General features: G+C 41.6%; 1 long non-coding RNA gene across 1 annotated transcript in view; it reads right to left on the bottom strand.

Annotated features, from left to right (window-relative positions):
• Nucleotides 1-427: 427 nt before the first annotated feature.
• Nucleotides 428-14,648, bottom strand: part of LOC111093811 — a 50,053-nt gene continuing 35,832 nt past the window's right edge. The window contains exon 4 of the long non-coding RNA XR_005353021.1: nt 428-556. This is a non-coding gene — a long non-coding RNA (uncharacterized LOC111093811). The remainder of the gene's footprint in view (nt 557-14,648) is intronic.

The following is a 14,648-nucleotide window of genomic DNA, read 5'->3' as shown; positions in this document are numbered from 1 at the left end:
GAAGACAGTCTTTTTTCATTACCTTATAATGCTTTTCTATTTTTCTATTTTTCATGTATCCCAGAGGTGGGAGTGCAGGGGGCTGTAGCAGCAGGATAGCAGTGCTTATTTTGCTAAAAGTTTGCACCTTCCAGAATCTGTTTTGATGAATTTGGAATATGGAATATTTAGCAACTACACCTTTTATTATCGACTGTGATGTCCTGTTGACAATTATTAGAAATGCATAAATATATGTGTATATATATATATATAGTCCCTACCTATATTAATTTGCTACATTCAGAAAATTTAACTTTTTCTACTTTGATGACAGTCTATGCTTTCATGATTATAACTCTGATATGTGTAAGGGCTGGTGTATAATAATTTTATATTAATAGGTGCATCATTGCTGTAAACACATAACTTACTTTTAATTTTGCCACTTTAAGACATTACTTCCTGCACACTCCCGTGATGTATTTTTGACAACCTGGATGAGTTTCAAAGTGAACTTGGAGGACTATACATATGAACATTTCTTGTTTTTCTGCAAGAGATTGATTGACTGCTCCTAAAAATAGAATACCAAGGAGAGAAAATGTCAGAAGTCATCTAGACTAGTCCCCAGCTTCCAAGTACTTAAATTTAGACCAATTGCAGCCTAAATTAAACTTGCTCTTGTTTTTGTCCCCATATAATGGAGGCCCCAAAACCTTCCTCAGGGCTGGTCCAGTCAGACATTTCTTCTATTACCTAATGTATGTCTCCCCTTGTGTGACGTGTGCTCAGGTTTTCTAGTCTTATCATACAGCTTGTGTTGCTGTGGCTTTCTGACTCTTTTACGTTTAGTTTCAGTGGTGGATAAAGGTAATCATCTGAATTCCCCTCAGACCTAATATCATGCCCAGAAGCCTCAGGCAAAGTGGATCTTTTCCAGACAGCTTCTAAACCCCGTGGGAGCTAAGGGAGAATGACAGAGGGCTGATAGAGGCTGACAGTTCCTTGCTCCCTCCAGACCCACAGAAGAAAAGGGGAAGCCCCCTTAGGAGGGAAAAGGGAGGCAACAAAAAGGCAGAAAGGAGAAGCAAGAAAGAGAAAGAAACTGAGGATGTCAAGAACCTATGAAGCTGGCCCTCTGGCAGTCAAGACCAGCATTTTCCCCAGAATATGCAGAAAGTGGTGTTGGGGGAACCCAACTGGAACTTCCCCAGCCCCTTGCTGCCCAGCCCCCTTCAGATCCTGCAGAGGGATGTTCCCTGAGCATCCTTTCCCAAAGGTGAGAGGAGAAAGAGGTATGTGGTGATGGGCAGCCAATCCACAAGACTTTTCACTCTCAGTCAGTATGTGCATGCCTGATGCCCAAGTATCCTGGGGCCCACTGGACCTGGGAGTGAAGAGGCCAGCTGAAGATATCAGGTAGGGCAGAGGGTGGGTAAGAGTAGAATTTGTCAAACAGGGGCCCAAAGAAGAACATATGGGGCTATGAATAAGGTGAACTTAAAAACATATAGATCTAATTAGTTTTCAGTAGCTTTAGCTAGTTTTGGTAATTTTTGAAAGGGTCATTGAAGACCTTATATGGAGTTAATAGAAAGTTTTAATATATTTTAATATCTTAATACCATGACCTGCACTCTCTTTGGCAAGCTAAGAAACATTTGTGTCAGCCCAATATGGAAACTGATTATATTTGCTTTTCAAATATTCACATTTCCTTTTATTTATTTGACGGGACAGTGCCGTGCAGGACGGTAAGGCAAGTGAAGAAGGAAGCGAAGTGAATGAAGGAAGCGCATGTCTGTGCTTGGTTAGTGTCTGGCTTGTGGTTGTGTTCTGGCGTGTCTTGCGTTAGGGAGGTGGTATGTGCGGGCTGTGTATGATTGTAGGTAGGTAGTTTCTTTGTCTTTGGATTTTTTTCATTCCTTCCTTCCTTCCTTCCATTCCTTACTTCCTCTTCCTCCTCCTTCTTCCTTCCTTCCTTCCTTCCCTCTCTCTCCCTCCCCCCACCCCGTGCATATGTGGCTTTCATTCTGCCAACGTGATTGCCTTGGTAGAAAGGAGGCTGTGTGTTAAGAATGAATGGGCGTTTCTTTAGCATTTAATAGTTCAGTGTCATGTATACCTAATGAAAGAACGAATCTGAATTACTCTCCCCAAAGTTGTAACTTTATACCCAAAGTAGTTCTTCTTTTGTATTAAAGGTAAAAGAGGCTGGAGTAAGGAACCCCTAGTGTGTTAAATTTTTATTATTTCCAGACAAGGCAAAATTACAACTCCTATTTCTATTGCACTGGGGAGAATTTAAGACCTCTATACCTACATTTTTTAAAAGGTTAGGAAGAACTGTACACAGCTGACATTTCAGTGTATGATCAAAGTGTTCCTCAATCTTAAATATATACTTTAAATATGTCAGATACACCATCACCTGCTCACTGTAGCATGTAAACTTCCCCACACACCACCTGACATTACCTGACCAAGTGATTTCATTGTTCAGTGTGTCCTACTTTCTGCTTGTCAAACCATTCCATTTAGCATTATGTCTGCTAAGGAGGATCTATTTCATACTGGTAACAGATTGTGTCTATGCTTATCTTTCAAATGCCCCTATAATCTTTAGATATTTTAAGTGATTGTCGACAGCCTTTCTTTGGTGGCCAAAAAGGAGAGCAGGAACTCAAACTTTGCAATATTTTGTGTCACATTATGCCTGGTCTGATTCTGTATTTGGAAATTCTGAGAATTTACTGGGATGTTCAAATCACTAGCATCATGGTTTCATTCCAAAGTCACATTCAAAATCAACAAGGAGTCTCTGAAAGACAGGAAAGAAGGCTATAAAGGAAAAAGATCTCAGAGTCACGTTGCTTTAATCAATCTACTGAGCCCTGCCCTTTTTGGGTAAATACACTAATCCCTTTGAATTTCAGGTATCAAAACAACAAGACGGGCTAAGATTGCTTGAAACTTGGATGCACAGGGAGCTGACAACCATATGGAGCATCCTTTTATGTATGGACTTCTTTTCTTTGGTGAAATTATGTTTTTCAAAGAAAAAAAAAGTTTGTTGTAAGAAAATTCATGCTCAAATGTCTTGGGCATTGTTTCCATTTCAGGGTGGGGTTATTTTGCTTAAATTGCACATGAATTGTTGAACATCATTTCAAAGGTGTCTATTCTACTTTATTGTAAGCCAAATGATCCCCTTCTTTACAGGTGACAGATGAGCAGCACAGCTGAGGAAGCACAATTAAGGAAAGCGTACTGTTTGTTGGAAAGAATTGTCAAGGGACTGAGTGGAAAAATCAAGAACCCTCGAGAGGGACGTCAAAGCAGCTCAGTTCCCATGTGTCACATGCTGGAAAAAGCCTTCCTTCTCTTTGTCCTCTGTCTTCCCCCTCCTGTGGAAGCCCACTGTTCAATTAAAAGGTTGCTCAGTTTAAGAAAAGGGAAATTCAGTTCAATGCACATTTGCTATGGGGCTGTGACGTCAAAGCACAGTCATAATGACTCTGAGGCAAAATGAAAGTTTCCTGAACAGTAGACATTATCTACAGAGCTTCATATCTATGGACTTCACTGTATTTGACATGTGTGCGTGCAAACATGTGCTCATGAGATAGACACACAACCATGTAAATATACTAAAGCATTTGTCTTAGTTTGGGCAGCTATACCAGAAAAACCACAGGCTGGATGGCTCATAAACCACAGAAACTTATTTTTTGCAGTTCTGAAGACTGGGAGTATGAGTTCAGGGTGCCAGCACAGTCAAATTCTTGGGAGACCATCTTCTGGATTGTGGACAGCTATTTTCTTATCATTATCATATCCTCATATGGCAGAGGGAAGGAGAGAGCTCTCTGGGGTCCCTATTATCAGGGCACTAATCCCATTCATGAAGACTCCATCTTCACGACCAATTCACCTCTCAAGCACCCTTCCACCTAATTCCATCACACTGAGAGTAAGGATTTCAACACATAAACTTTGGGAGAACACATTCAGCCCATAATTGTGTGAAATAAGATTTTAAAAGGGGAGAGAGCACATTCATTTCAGCCTGGAAAGGAATCCTAGGCTTATTCTGATCCTTGTTTGCTGTTTCTGGTGGGGAGCCCACTCCTAATTCTCCCCCACTTCTTGCTCTCTATTCTGCTTTTTGACCGATACAGAGTCAGTATAACAACCTTTTGTTCAATGTGTTCTGTGTCTTAAAGGGAAGCAAACTAACCCTTAAGGTTGTCTGAACTGAGACACAAGAGGTAATTCCACTATTAAATCAACTGACAGTTTCTGCAGGATGCAGCGTATAAGAAAACCAGAGGATTGTATGTCATTCACGGGTCCAGTGTCACTTCTTTGACATGAAGTGGGTCTCTTATCTTAGTATTTGGATCTATTATGCAGGATCTGGTAAAAATAAATCAGGTGGTTTGCGAGCCGTTGCAGTGGTGTGGCAGACAGGGATGCAAAATCCTAGCCAGAATATGTATCAATCCTAGTAAGAGTGCATCAGCATTCCCTCTAGGCTGAAAGGGGCTGTTGCAATCACCTTGCTACCAAGTAGCTGATTGGTCTCCTCCAGAGATGATATCATATTGAGGACTCAAGAGGTTATCTCTGCTGCTGACAGGTACAATATTCTTCAGCACCAGAAACTTTGGAGAGAGACAGCTCATCTTGATTGAGCTTTGTTTTTATTCCATCCCTGTCCCCATAACTACTTCATCCCTGGGCCCTTGCACAGGCCCTGGTGTGGCGAGGTAGAAACTATCTGATCTTCCTGGATGGGTAATTTTGTGTGCTCAATAGTCAGTGTTCGTCTGTGGCATATGCTGTGGTCGGCATTGATGGGAGACATGAAGATCCACACACTTGGTGCTCAATCCCATAGGTCCATCCAAAGGCCTCTTGCTCAGATGTCCTTGACTTTGCTCCTATGATACTACTCCTTTAAAGCCTCTCACCTTCCAAGACATTTGATTTTGGCCAGGAATTTGTATGTATACTTACTGCAGAGCATATCTTCCTTACCCAAAGCTGATGACTAAAATAATTCCTCAAAGCTGTGCCCATCAGGCTAGTTTCCCCATGATAGTGATTTTCAGGGTTTCTCCTGAGTCAACTTGTACTTTCCCAACTGTCCACTTTCAGTCTGTACCAATAGTTTGAGTTGACCCATCTATGGATAAGATCAAATTATTTTTACATTTTTTCTACTGGTAAGCTCCAGTGCAAGGAGTCTACCCCTCTTCCCACTTCACCTACTAGGCCATAAAGGAAAGCTAAAGAAGTGACGATAGTTTAAAAGAGGTGGGGGACATGGGATTTGGAACACTTGGTTTAAGTTTTTGGTGCTTTGTGGATCTGCTTGGCCTGAATGCAGAATTGTCTATTGTCTATCACCTAACAATGCACCTACTCCACCTTGGAGCACCTCTCCTTGGATGATCACTTGATGTCCCATGTTCCCACCTCTGTCTATTGGAGCATAGCAATGTGCTAAAGAGAGAAGCTTCATGAATGGTGAAGTGTTCTCTGCCACAGAAGGCACGGTGTTGCTGGGACTCAGCTCTCTGAGGAAAATGCTGCTGGGCCAGTGCTGATATGTGTGAGGTGGGATTTGAGAATGTGGAGGAAAAAAATCTGTAAATAAGCCAACAGAGCTTCCAGGACAGAAGATCTTTGCTACAGTGATGCTGGCAAGATAGTGAGCAATCTGGAAGGAGTGTGCCCCTTCCTTCAACAGCCTTCTGGCTGTCTTCTTGCCACTTACTGGGGACCACAGGCAAAGGAGAAATGGGTTTTGTAGAGTCCCAACACCGGCATCAAAAGCAAAGTTCAGAAGGGAGAGTTCAGAATGCCAGGCAATGTCTTAATAACCTACACGTATGACAAAATCATAAACTACAGATAAGGCCAAATAAATCCAAGTCTGTCCAAGTCTCATAAATCAAGATTTAAACTCCTTGGTGCTTTATCACCTGGATTTATGTAAATACTTCCAGGCTCTGGAATAGGTGAGTGCCCTAATTCATTTGTTCATTCATTCATTAATTCACACTATCATTCATTCATTCTTTCTCTGAAGCAGTTATTGTCCATCTGTATGCTACATACATCCTCTGGCTGGCTGCCTTGTCCTCAAGAATCTTTGACATGCATATTCCCTGCAGTTAAACCAGAGCAGCCAGACTTAGAAGGAGAACAAGGAAAAGAAAATAATTATGTAGGCCAAGAAGAAAGTTTCAGTGAGAAGAGTGCTCAACAATTTCAAATGCTAAAGAGAGCTATAAATAGATGAATTAGAGGAGTACAACCATAATCTCTAAAATTAAATATTTGTTTCAGGTTAGAGAGAACAATTTACTATTATCAAGGTTATAAGACATTTTGGATGCATTATTAGTTGATAGTTTCTCAGAGAAGAAAGAAAATAACTTTTTAAACAAATATGGCCTGCTTAAGAAATAAGAATGCGATTTGAAGAAGGAATCAGAGGAATTCTAATGGGGAGTCTACATCAAACAAGCTGTTCATCAGTGAAGAAAAAAACTGTCAGGTAGCATGTAAATACAGTTGAAAAGGAATGCCTCCAGTTCGCTATTAATTGAGTCATTCTGGGACTCCTAAGCAGCATACTTTGCCTCTATCGTGTTTTGTTTCCTGTGCTTTGTTTGACTTATTGTTAACTTCTGATTTATTTTTATAATTATCTTAATTAAAACATCTTTTATTCACCCCCAGGATCAAGGCAGAGTGTAATTTGTAAAAACAAACAGTTCAGCATGTGTCCCATAGTGGGGACTGGGGTCATGGAGAGAAGCAGGATAGTTTCTACTGATGTGGAAAGAGTGGCCCAGAGGAAGTTGGAGAGGGTGATTCAGAGTGAAGCCAGAGCCCCCAGGAAAGCCTTTTGCTGAAGAAGGCCCTGGAGGATGGCTTTTATTGTAAATGGCACCCACTCACACTCTGTGGCTTCTATACCTTTGGCTGGGAAATCTCTACTCCTGGGAGCCTCTAGGCGGTGACTCGTCCCTGCTGCAGTACATCCTCCAGGACGTGTGAGGCACCCTGGACAACAAAGCCTTCACTTAGCAGAAATGAACCAGAAGTCAAAATAAGCCAAAAATATGCCTTTCAGACTGACTCCTCATCACTGGGGTTATTGGGCACTTTTCACTGCTTATTTTGATGTAATGATTGAAGCTAGAGAGTCCATTTTAAAATATTACAGACCAGGGCAGCCCGGGTGGCTCAGCGGCTTGGCACCGCCTTCAGCCCAGCATGATCCTGGAGACCCAGGATCGAGTCCCACGTCGGGCTCCCTGCATGGAGCCTGCTTCTCCCTCTCCCTGTGTCTTTGCCTCTCTCGCTGCATCTCTCTGTGTCTGTCATGGATAAATAAATAAAATCTTAAAAAAATAAAAAAATAAAATAAAATAAAATATTACAGACCATTCTGTACCTGATTTGTAGCTTATAGTAAGCCGAGTAAGACAATGAAAGTTATGATGCCTTATTTTAAGAAGGGGTTTAATGTAAAGTTTTCTTATTTCCTCATGTCGATCTAAAATCCAGGCATTTTCTTCAATGAATTGCATTATTTTTTTAATGCTGCTAAAAGAAATGTGAAGTTCAATATCATATGATAGTGAATACTTTGCTTATAGTGATAGCTTATAATAGAAACCATGTACCAAAGTATAAAATCTTTGATGTTGACATGCATTTTAATAGCAGTAGATAATTGTTTTAAGGCCATTAAGGAATGAATATGGGGGAAAGCCAATTTTCTTTGTAGTAGTTTTAGAGATAGACAGTTTTCAAAGTGGATTTCATAAAAAAAGGATGTTTGTAACTCTAGTTTCAATCATAACATCTAAGTGTAGAAAAACCTGGAGGACAAAATAGATATAAGCCAAACCTTTCAAGAATCACTTGCTCTGCTCTTCAGTGAGAACTACAGTTGTACAACTTGAAGACTAGAATTTTAGACAACCTATTCCCAGATTGTGACCATGTTAGTCAACTTTGCTGAGAAAGCATTGCTGCCTGAAATCCAGACCCACTTCCCCATCAATAGAACTCAATGACTCTCAGGTCAGAGATCTCCATCAAGTTGACTGAAGATCCAGATCCATGTTTAGGACACCCCAAATCACCCCCACAACTCCCACAAATTCTGGAGGAGCTACTTTCTTAAGATCATTTCTGTCACCGCATCCTGAACCTGTATCCATTATCTGTGTTTTATTTTCCATGTCCCCAGGAGGTGACACTCCGCTTCCTCACTGTTCGCACACATATGCCTTACAAACTCTCTCACACTGTTTATTAGGGTTCACACTTCCCTGGGGATTAGTGATGTTGCAGGGGATTCATGTCACTTACTTTCTCCTCTTTTCTCTCTTTTTATCCTTTAGAAAGAGGCACAAGGACAGAGAAATGGTGTGAAGACAGGATCACAAAAGAAATTTCCATATTACACAGGATTAGCTGAGTCCTCCAAAGATTCAGAGTCCACAGAACCTCCATCTCTGTGATTCCATCCAGGACTTCCATCATCTGAGGATTTTCTCACAGAAGAAGTCTCTACTTGCTATGGGGACAATACAGCTTTCTCCGTTTCTTTATATCTCAAAAGTATCTACAAATACGATTTCTTTAGTTCTCATAGTATCACTTTAGGTGGTGGGAAGCAGTGGAGTTTTCATATTTGAAAGTAGAAATACTGGCTCAGAGGGAAAAGACTTATGACTTCCTACCTATAGTTGAAGAGGAAAACCAGGGAGATTAAGCAACTATCCTTTTTTTTTTTTTTTTTTTTTTCTGATTGCATCCAGAATGTTTAAACAACATGTTAATGACCTCAGTGGAGAAGCCTCTCATTTTATGCCTTAGTCAGATATGGACACACACATTTCGGTTAAACTGGGTCTTTCCCTGATGGAAAAGAAAATGCCATCATCTCAGCAGATATAAATTTGAGGGCTTCACAATGAGTTCAAGTACAAAACTCCTCTTCTCTGAAGTACACTCGCAGATACTGGGTGGGGAAGGGAGGAAGCCATTGGTGTTCTCAGCCATTCCTTCTCTGGTAACACATTTTGGACCAGGATTAACATGGAAGCATCTCAGGGGACAGTGCAGTTGTGCTTATGATGCAAACTATTTTTTTTCATGATGCTGTTATTTGATTTTAAATTCTGGACTCTGCTCCTGCTCCTCCTCTCTAGAGATATAACTCTGGATAGAGTCCTTCTCTTCTCTTCCCTTCCATTAAAATATAGAGACCTCATTGCCATTCATTCTGCTATATACAGATGAAGGCTGTTTTTATGTCTATGCATTATATGTATAAATGGCTGTTTTAGTGTTCTGTCCTGACATGGAGCAGAACTTTCCGCATAACCAAGGTTTCCAGTACCTAAATTATCCACTGCTAAATTACCTAGAAAATCTTCAAATGAGGCATTCACATCTTCACTCTATTATTGCAAAATAACAAACTGCCCACCAACAGATGATAGTATGTCTTCTGACTCCTCAGTTTGCTAGCTGAGAGACTCTCAGATCAGGCCTTTCATTTATTTTATTAAAAAGAAAACTTTCATAATACATGTGTGTATATTTATAAATTATTTCAACCAAATCATTCTTGGATATATACATATATACATTTCTTTCAAAATATTGTGAAGTATGACTAATATAAAATATGACTATAGAAAATGCTAGAGAAATGCGCTAGGGCAATATTGGTTTATACAAACCAGTAAGTGCATCATTCAGAACCAGTGTTAAGCCCTGGTTGAGCAGATACACTACTAATCTTTCACAAAGCTACTGTATAATGAAAACTTTGTGAATTCAGGCCATTTTCCCAGGCTCTTGAGTTGTAAATAGTTTTTGATTTTGGTAAAATTATCTATCTCTGTTTGCTTGATAAAAGAAACAACTCACATAAAAAGACTCCCTGCATTATAAAATTTAACATATTTAATACAGTGAAGTTTAGGGTCACTGTAGTGAAGTCCAACAAAAATTTGTGGAAAGCTTATTTTGTCATAAACACTGGACAATTGGGAATAAAAAGACAAAGGTCTTTTTTTCTTAAAGATTTGTTTGTTTGTTTGAGAGAGAGAGACAGCATGGGGAGGAGCAGAGGGAGAAGGAGGAGAGAACCTCAAGCAGACTCCCTGACCGTGGAGCTTGATGTCGTACTTGATCTCACCACCCTGAGACCACGACCTGAGCCAAAATCAAGAGTCAGATGCTTAACAGACTGAGCCACCCAGGTTTCCCTAGGCAAAATTCTGATAAATTAATGAGTAGACAGATTTTGTAATAATTTATATGACATGTTAAAACAAAGCAATGTTATAATGACTAGGATTTTATGAGCACTTGAAATGACTTGGTTATTATTTCTAAATCCTTCATCTATTTTTTTTGTAACTAATTCTAGCCCCCAGAAGGATCCCATGAGGTATATCTTATTGTTATTCCCATTTTATAGATAAAGTAACTGAGGGACCAAAATTAGCCAAAATCATACAGCCAGCAAGTGGCAGATATGGTACTTGAATGCAGCGTTGTAAGTTACTTCATGCTCTGTCCACACAACAGGCAGCGATTGATTCTAACCAGGAGCAGGGAGTTGGGGGAGAATTCACAAGTCAGGTGGATTAGATCTGTGCTTTGAAGAATGAGTATAATCTCATTCAATGTTAAAGGGAGAAGAACATTCTAGAATTACACAGATGAGCATGAGCAAACGCAAAGAGGTGTAGAAGTGATCCATGATTCAAGGGAGAGTGTGTAACTCAATTGCTGCATGGTTGGAGATGGAGGAAAAGATGGAAAACTGAGTGTCATTTCAAGAGTTTTTGTTTTTCTCCAGGCCAACAATGGCATGATTTCCAAAGTCTGTGGATCCTTTCAAGTCTAACGCATTGACTTTTTTGCATTTCCATCATAAATATTCATATTTGGTAGCATCAAATCAGAGGCAGCATATACAATGTTTGCAAATGTTGCCATTCTGTGATGTGAAATGAATGAGTGCATGTGTGTAAACAGATACAGGTTGGCCGTATACATGATCAATTTTGCTAAATAAAGTATTATTTTTCTCTAGATGCATATGAGTAAGTTGAAAATACTAGCTTAGATAATGAGCAAACAGGCTAATGTACAATGAAATAATTTTCATCCTGGGTAAGCCTAGCTTCTTCACTTCATTAGTTTTTAATTAAACCTCTGTCTGATTAAGTTCTCCATCTCTTTTCCACAACCTTTGCTTGTAAAATTTCCTTCATTTGGGCCTTTAGCAACCTCTAAGCAGGGTGAAAAGCAATATTGTTTAATTACTGTCTGGTAACTTTCTTGTGCACATCATCTATTATTTTAGTTAAAATATACTGTAAAAAATGATCAGAAAAGCAATTCAATAGAAGAAGAGAATGTATAGCATACATAGAAAGTATAGAAACTGTGTTGGGCCAGGACCTCGCAGAGGGCATGTGCCTTCCCAGAGCACCCTGAGTTCTCTAACACAGCCTGGCAATGGGTGAGAAAGTTTTGCTGGGCTTCTGAACCTGATTCTGATGTTTCTGAAGTTCAGCCAAAGGGGCATCTCAGTTTCCTCAACTAAGAACAGCAAAAGACGAGAAAGACCCATCCCATGAACTTCAGAAGCCCTGCCAGGCCCTTGCCCTAGGCTGGGCATGTGGGGACCCTCTCTAGCTCTCCTCCTGCTGTCCCCCCTCACAGGACAAGGGACATGCCCTCCAGAACCTGCTCCATTTTTCCTTTTTAGATTATACCCCAGACCTCTGAACTCAGGCCCCAAAGTCTCTAAGCTGGATTCCATAGCCTGTTCAGCCCTCTCCCTGCTTGTCCTCCAGGTGGTGGTGGACTCTGCTGCTATTTGTCCACCCCCTGGCCAGACAGACAGCTTGGGGGCAGCATCCAGTGGGCTGTGTGTGTGTGTCTGTCTGTCTGTCTGTCTGTGTGTGAGGAACATGTAGCATTACATTGTGAGGTCCCTTCCTGGTGTAGGTCCCGGCTGGCAATGAGAAAAGAAGGTGGGACATCTACTGGTCTGAGGCTTTCATCATATCCACACCCTTCCCCAGCTTCTGCAAATGTTAGAGGTGGGCATTATCCAGACACAGCACCCAAAGCTGAATCACAAAACCTGTCTGTGGGCCACAGGCCCCTGCCCCTTACTTCCTTAAAGACGTTGAGTCTAACCTTTCATTCACTGACTCCCTTCCTTCGTTTGTTATTTCTTCAGAACCACTCTGGGGTGCTGCTGGCTGGAATGGAGGGAGAATCCACAGCAGTACAAGGAACAAGGCTGGGAAGACGCAGGCTCCCGGAGGCCAGGGGAAGCTGGCTTTCCAGGAGGAGGACGTGGGCAGTAGGACTCTGCCACTGAGTTTCAGAGTGTGAAGACCAAAAGGTGCCCAGGGGGGTCACTGGGGCTTTCCCAAGAGAAGTGGCAGATGCAGCAGAGAAAGTCAGTGGGAATGAGGCCTGGCAAATGGGGTGAACAGGTTCCTTTGAGGATTGTTTTCTGTGAAGGGTGATGGGACCGTGGTGAAGTGGCTGGGGCAGAGGTAGGATAAGAGCAGACAGGCTTTAAATGGGGGAGATGTGACTGTATTCCAAAGAAGCCAAGACCCCAGTGGTTGGGGTCCAAGGGCGGAACAATGCATCGCATGTAGTACTTGCCCTCAGAGGGGGGCTCAAGCCTGCTACAACACATTCTATTTCAGTAACACCATGTCTGGCTTCAGGTTAGCAGGAGGGCAGTATTTAGACAGTTAATCAATAGGACTGCTCCACCCCCTCCTCTTCTGATGATGTAATTATCCACAGAGCTCTTCCAAGAACGGGGGCTGAGCTCTTTTCTCCCCACATTCAGCTGGTGGAGTCCTATTCCCTAAGTAGACTTCTCTTGCGCCCTAAATTTTAATTTATTAACTGTTTCACCTGAAAGCAATCACCCTTGCAGTCAATTCCCCAAATAAAACATCTGCCTTTTCAATTCAGACAGCTATAAGTGAAGAAATACACCAGGGGAGCAGAATTATGTTCTCTTTTAGAAAGTAGAGATGTTTACAAAGACATGCCTCTGACACCAGCTGCTTGGGCTGCATCACGAATGAGCTGGCGTTGGCACCGGGAGAGAAGGTGAGCGCCGGTGGCTGCTGTTTCTCCTGCTCACCTGTGCAGATGCAGAGGCAGCTCCTGGCCATAATCCTCCCTCCTGTATTAATTGACCTTTCACAGAGGCTACTTGAGACCTGCAAGCTCTGAGGTCATTAGCTCTCACAGTGCTCTGTTTTCCTGTAACATCTATTTGCATGGCATTTGTGGGTTTTAATATGCTTTAAAATCATTTATCTCCCTAGACCTTAAGGTACCATTTTGCAAGTCTGTTAAGAAGGCCTCAGAAGGGGGTGACGCTCATGCTCGCTTTTCCTCAAATCTTGTTCTAAGTACAGAAGTCTGGGGGTAAGTGGGGGTGGACATCTTACGCCAGGTAATATTTTTATCCCTCATAAGAAGGGTGCATGAGGCAGAGACCGAGGAAAAGATACTACTAACATATGGCTTTTCTCTCTTCTTTTTTCCTGAACATCTGAGCCCTCTGGAGGTTTTGTCTTTTAGCCATCACTTGCAAGCAAAGCTGGTGGAGATCCTGAATAATCGAAAGCACAGAGTTCCATAGGTGCTGTCTGTTTACAAACCTCTTCCTTTCCCAGGAGCTCTGCTGAGAGCACCGCAGGGCAGGGCATCTGTAATTATACCCCAGCTTTCACAGGAGCAAGTGCAGACCCACATCCCAGGGCTTCCAGGAACACTTCTTTCTTTCTGCCACGTGTGTACCTATACTTCCCCTGTCAGAAAAGTGAACAGGGGACAAAGATAAACCTCTGAAATGTCTCATTTTCTGTGAAGAAAAAAAAAAAAAAAAGACTCCTGTAATGACTAACCACCCAAGCAGCCCACACAATAGTGTGCAGGGCAAAGAAAGAACAGAACATTTTGTAGAGCAGAAGTGTCTCTGGGAGCGTTGGGCAGAAGAGACTAGAAAACAGAAATCTGTGCTATGAAGGGTCTAGATGATGCTCGCCTGTCTCTTCACATTAAGAAATGATGCTTCGTAAAATCATCACAGGGCTTGGCGGGGTTGAACTCCACAGGTTCACAGGAATCTCTGCAAGGAATAAAGATTTTGGTGTTGGAGCGATCGCAACACTTGATCCGTGGCAGAGTGAAACCAAAAAAATCAAGCTGCAATCATATACCAGAAGCAACATGGGGTCGATATGGTGGGTGAAACAAAGGAGCCAGTTCTAGATGTGATAAGAAAAAGGAAGGGAGGGGGGAGGACAAATGACTCTACATGTTGGTTCATTCAGTACCTGCCAACCCGGAAGGCAGGTGAAAAGTTTCACGAACCCAGATGCAATTGCAAAGCATCACTACCCTCTAGAGTAGGCATGTTTACAGCTGTAGATTATCCAATTTCCTTATTTATGTTCTACTTCAATAATTTTTTAAAGTTTCATAACATTTTTAAGTGCATATAAAGATGATTTTTTAAAGAGTCATTTTTCAGGGTAGGAAAAGAGAAG

Source organism: Canis lupus, chromosome 1, assembly GCF_011100685.1.
Source record: "Canis lupus familiaris isolate Mischka breed German Shepherd chromosome 1, alternate assembly UU_Cfam_GSD_1.0, whole genome shotgun sequence".
In the NCBI taxonomy this organism is placed as follows: Eukaryota; Metazoa; Chordata; class Mammalia; order Carnivora; family Canidae; genus Canis; species Canis lupus.
The sequence above is the reverse complement of the archived record's forward strand: the minus strand, read 5'-3'. Positions and strand labels throughout refer to the sequence as shown.